Source organism: Cebus imitator, unplaced genomic scaffold (assembly GCF_001604975.1).
Source record: "Cebus imitator isolate Cc_AM_T3 unplaced genomic scaffold, Cebus_imitator-1.0 Scaffold385, whole genome shotgun sequence".
Classification (NCBI taxonomy): domain Eukaryota; kingdom Metazoa; phylum Chordata; class Mammalia; order Primates; family Cebidae; genus Cebus; species Cebus imitator.
This window is the reverse complement of record NW_016107700.1, coordinates 3731910-3737919: the sequence shown is the minus strand read 5'-3', so window position 1 is coordinate 3737919 and position 6010 is coordinate 3731910. Positions and strand designations below refer to the sequence as shown.

At 36.7% G+C, this 6010-nt stretch overlaps 1 long non-coding RNA gene across 1 annotated transcript; it reads right to left on the bottom strand.

Moving 5' to 3' along the window:
- Positions 1–2974: 2974 nt before the first annotated feature.
- LOC108288814 lies at positions 2975–4058 on the bottom strand. The gene is made up of 2 exons (XR_001818861.1): positions 4026–4058; positions 2975–3436 (listed from the first exon to the last, which is right to left on the bottom strand). It is a non-coding gene; the product is annotated as an uncharacterized LOC108288814 (long non-coding RNA).
- Between the last annotated feature and the right edge of the window lie 1952 nt (positions 4059–6010).

The following is a 6010-nucleotide window of genomic DNA, read 5'->3' as shown; positions in this document are numbered from 1 at the left end:
AAAAAATTTAATTTTAATTATTTATTTTTTTTTTTTAGAAAGAGATTCACTGTGTCACCTAGGCTTAAGTGCAGTTGCATGATCATAGTTCACTGTAACCTTTAACTCTTAGGCTCAAGGGATCATTTAGCCTCTGTCTCCCGAGTAGCTAGGACTGCAGGTGCATGTCATCACACAGGTTTATTTTTTAATTTTTATTTTTTATTCTTTGAGACAGAGTCTCACTCTGTTGCCCAGGCTGGAGTGCAGTGATGGAATCTCACCTCCCAGACTCAAGCAATTCTCGTGTGTCAGCCTCCTGAGTAGCTGGGATTACAGGCACTGCCATCACACCTGGCTAATTTTTGTATTTTTAGTAGAGATGAGACTTCACCATGTTGACCAGGCTGGTCTTAACCTGACTTTAAGTGATCTGACCACCTCAATTTCCCAGAGTGTTGGGATTACAGGTGTGAGCTAGCATGCCGAGCTTATTTTTTTATTTTTAATATTTTGGAGAGATAAGGTCTTGCTATGTTGCCCATGCTATTTTCAAACTCCTGGCTTCAAGCTACTCTCCTGCCTTGACCTTCCAAAGTGCTGAGATTACAGGATTACAGGTGCCAGCCACCATGCCTGGCCAACAATGGTTGGTTTTAAATTTTAAAAAATTACCATATGTGTTAATTATTATTTTACTATTAGTTTATTTTGCATGCCTCTGGCTCTGAATTTGGACATATTTAAATGTTTGTGAGCCCGTTTGATTTGTTCTCCTGTGTGTTATTTATTCATAATTTTGCTCATTTTTCCTTTGGGGCCTCTTTTTTCTCATTATGTCAGTTTACTTTAAATATTGTAATATAAGCCCAGTGTCATCTGCACTGCAAAGTCATTTGGAAAATATTATTTTCATATTAACTTTCTGTATACTATATCGTGCTGTAAAATATTTTACCTGAACAAATGTCTTCACATTTTATTTCAACATTTCTCGATTCTCAGATTTGATCAAGACATGTTCCCTGCAGGACACTGTATTTTGTATGCATATATATATATTTGTTTTTACACTGAAGATGTGAATGTATTTATAAGTATTTCATATATACTCTTAAACATTTATTTCTTTTCGTCCAGACGGATAGCCAGTTGTGCCAAAACTATTTTGAATTAATCTATTTTTTTCCCCAATGAATTGAAATGAGCCTTTGCCACTTTTGCAGTTTCTCACATACGTTTGTCTTTGGTGTATCACTGGTTCGATGAGTTAACATTCGGTTTGATATTTGTGCTTATATTCTCATAAGTGAAAGTGCTCTGCATTTTTTATACTATCTTCATCAGATACTGGTATTTTGCTGGCTGCATATCAAACTAGTTAGTTTTCCATTTTTTCTATGGCCTGAAATAGTATATATAACATTTGGATCATCCATTTTGTAAAAGTCACATGAATGAAAGTCAACTTTGACCTAGTCTCTTTCGTTGCCGTTTTCAGAGATAAATTTTAAGTTACATTTCCAAATTTCTAAGCTGATATAGCAGTGACTATTCTATTTTTTCTCTTCCTGTATAAATACTGGTAATTTATATTTTTCTGGGAAGTCATACATCTCCTTTAAGTTTTCAAATCAATTCCATAAAGTTGTATGCATGATTCCCTTAATTCTTTTAGTCTTCATTCTGTCTATAGTGTATCTTCTTTCTCATAATCTTGCATCTCTCCCTCTCTCCTCTCTCTCTTCCTCTTCCCTCTAAAGCTCCTAATTTGTCTATTTTATTGGTCTTTTCAAAGAAACAATTCTTTTATTCCATTGTCATTGCTATCTTCAACATTTTATTAACTATAGACTTTATTAAATTCTCTTTCTTTTGGTTTATTTTGCTTCATTATATTCTTATTATTTTATTTTATTTTGAGATGGAATCTCGCTTTGTCACCCAGCTGGAGTGCAATGGTGTGGTCTCAGCTCACTGTAACTCTGCCTCCTGGGTTCAAGTGATTTGCCTGCCTCAGCCTCCAGAGTGGTTGGGATTACAGGTACTCATCATCATATCTGGCTAACTTTTGTATTTTTGAAGAGACAAGGTTTTACCATGTTGGCCAGGCTGGTCTTGAACTCTTGATCTCAGGTGATCCATCTGCCTCAGCCTCCCAAAGTGCTGGGATTACAGGCGTGAGCCACTGCACCTGGCCTATTTTCTCATTTATTAATGTGAATAGTACTTTTCTTCATTTTTCCTTGTCCCATAACTCTGAAATCAATACCTTTTTTAATCTCTGGATTTTCCCCTGAATTCAGCTGTTAGTTAACTTCCATAAATTTTGCTATCCAAGTGTTACTTCTTCATTGCTTCCTAAATTTATAATTCAGCTATTTAAGAATATGTTGTTTCCTGATTTTCAAGTAATTTTGATTTTTTCTTTCTCTTTGTAATGATTCTAATATATTGCATTATGACTAGGGAATATGACCTATATCATTTCTTTGATTTACATTTTATTAAATTTTTTGAGGTCAAGCACAAAATTTCATACATTGTTCGTGGAGATAAATTGGCAAAGTGATGGAAAACAATTTGTCAATATCTAATAATGCTGTATATGTACATATTTTATGACATAGCTATTCCACTTACAGATTTATGTGGAAGTCATCCATATATGTATATATACACACATACAAATACATATATACATGCTCAAGAGTGTTACAAGTGTATATAAACATAAAAAACAGTGTACATAAATGTGTGTACATTTATGTATGTGTATACCTACATACATATATGTTTGTAAAATTGCAATTTCAAAAAATTAGAATCAACCTAATCAACCTACAAGTAAGGTGTCTTCCTTATAATGGGATTGAGTAAATAAACTGTGGGCAACTCACACAGTGGATTGCTATGCAGCAATTAAAGTGAATTACTATGTATATCAAGAAAGATAAATCTCTGTAATATGAAATACAAACAGTAAGGTGTAAAATGATATGCACAGCATGGAAGCATTTATTTACATTTTAAATGTTCACAACAGTTCTTCATATTATTTCTGATACATCCATATGTATACAAATGGAAAAACTCACAAAAAGTTACATATCCACTTCCAGGTATTGGTCACCTCTGGGGAGGGATAGAGAGGCAAAGGAATATTGTGGTAGGGTTTTTGCCATACTGTGTTGTTTATTTCTTAAAAGAAAATTGAAGCAAATGTGGCAAAACAATAACATCTGTTTAATCTGGGAGGAATGTACCAAGGTATCTGCTTATTGCTGGCTCCCTCTCTTGCTTTATTAGCCAGAAACGTTATTTGGCTTTTTCTCCACTGTTTCCTCCCTGTGAATCCCAGGGATATGGATAATACTGAGTTAAATGATAAGTTCAGAAACAAAGTAGAAGTCAAGTCATACCAGATCCACCTGAAAGACATGTCTCTCTTTTTAGCCTAGAAAATAAAAACCTTGATAAGACATGGATACTCTAAGTAATTCCTGGTATTTTTCTTTATGGAGGGAGGTATACTACTTCTATGTGACTAGGGGGCGAATGCAGAAATAGTGGCTTGGAACTGGGAAGAGGCAGATTCTAGCCCAAGTCATGGGAGATCAACCCAGCGGCCTCAGTGGTCTAGAATTGCAATAGCGGGCTCCAGGAGAAAATGATCTGCTTGTCAGATGTTCAAACAGAGGCAAAAGTACTATTTTTATGGCATGTTTAGTAAGGATTCTAGTGATACCATTAATGGATGTTAATGGGTATCATTTATTAAAGGCTTATTATATGTTTAAAACACTTTATTAATTTATTCAGTTTCCATGATAACATTATATGGTTGTGACTGTTTGAAAATGTTATGATGCTTGCAAAGCCCCTACCACAGTATCTGGGACCTGATTATCTCTCAGGGAATTGGGTAGCTAATCATTTTATTAACTGCTTTGTTAGGTTCCCACTTCTTGCAAAAAATATTGCTAGTCAACTGTAAGGTTAATGCCCATAGAACAGACACAGAGTTATAACACATTTGTACTCACAGTCTTTTATTTAATCCAGGTAAATCCTGCAAGAGACAAAAGTAAAATAAAGCACTCCCATGTGAATAAAACACTATTCACAAGAGCAAAGAGAAAGAATCAACCTGAATGTCCACCAATAGATGAATGGATAAAAAAACGTGATATATATACAAAATGGGATCCTATATGGCTAAAAAGAAGAATGAAATCCTTTGTAAAGACACATGCACATGTATGTTTATTGCAGCACTATTTACAATAGCAAAGACTTGGAAATAAACCAAATGCCCATCAATGATAGACTGGATAAAGAAAATGTGGCACATACATACCATGGAATACTATGCAGCCATAAAACAGAATGAGTTCATGTTGCCCTTTGCAGGGTCATGGATGGAGCTGGAAGCCATCATTCTCAACAAACTAACACAGGAACATAAAACCAAACATGACGTGTTCTCACTCATAAGCAAGAGTTGAGCATTGAGAACATATGGACACAGGGAGGGGAACATCACACACTGGGGCCTGTCGGCGGATGGGGGACAAGAAGTGGGACATCATTAGGACAAATACCTAATGCATGCAGGGCTTAAAACCTAGATGACAGGTTGATAGGTACAGCAATCCGCCATGGCACATATATACCTATGTAACCTACACGTTCTGTACATGTATCCCAGAATTTAAAGTAAAATAAAGAAAAAAAGTAATGAAATCAAGTCATTTGTAGCAGCATGAATGGAACTAGAGGTTGTTATCTTAAGTGAAATAAGCCAGGCACACCCATGTAAAAATATTGCATGTTCTCATTTATATTTGGGAGCTACAAAGTCTGATCACATGGAAGGAGTAGAAAGATAAATAACATAGACTAGAAAGGGTGATGAGGGTGAGGAGAGAGGATGAAGAGAAGTGAGTTAAAGGGTACAAACATACAGTAAGATAGAAGGAATAAATTCCATGTTTGATAGCAGAGTAGAATGACTACACTTAATAAAAATGGATTATACTTGGGTGAAGAACACTGTGGATACCCTGACTTCATTACTACGTATTTGACTCATGTAACAAAATTTCACATGCAATCTATAAATTTGTGCAAACGAAAAGAGGAAAAAAATAAAAGTGAGAGGCTGGGTGCGGTGGCTCATGCCTGTAATCCCAGCACTTTGGGAGGTTTAGGCAGGTGGATCATGAAGTCGGGAGTTCATGACCAGCCTGGACAACGTGGGGAAACCCCGTCTCTACTAAAAATACAAAAATTAGCCTGGTGTGGTAGCAGGTGCCTATAATCCCAGCTACTTGGGAGGCTGAGGCAGGAGAATCACTTGAATCTGGGAGGCAGACGTAGCAGTGAGCCGAGACTGCACGATTGCCCTCCAGCCTGGGCGACCAGAGCAAAACTCTGTTTCAAAAAATAAAAAATAAAATAATATAAAATGGAGAATGGAATGCAAGTGATCAGACTAAGTTCATACAACAAGTGAATGGTAAAGGAAAATCTGGATGTTGGAGAAAAGGCCCTAAACTTAGAAACATGTAAGCTTGAACTAGAAGTATCTCGTTTTTCCAGGGGCTTTGTGTCCCAGTAATAGCATCTTGGTGTCTTGAGCTTTGGTCTACCTCTCCTAGGTCCTCTTTGTCTCCAAATTGTCAGATTCTTAGTTCCCTTATGGGGTTAATGCAGGTGAGTTCTCAGAAAGTAGGTGACCCAAACACTTACCAGGGAGACAGGAGTTCCTTCCTTATCTGGAAACTTGTTCAACACGCCTTCTGTTGTGTTAACTCTCAGGGCTGTTTGCAGATTGCATCCCATGTGGCTGCCTCTTCGTAATGACAGACACGGGGAGCTTTTCAAATCCTGGGGATGATCTGAGTGGATAATGTCAGCTGATTATGAATTTCTGGTGTGTGGCCTACAGCTATTGGTAATGAATGAGGCTGCTACGCAAGGGGACTTTTGATCAAGAGCACATTTCTGCATAATGAGAAGTAAAGTA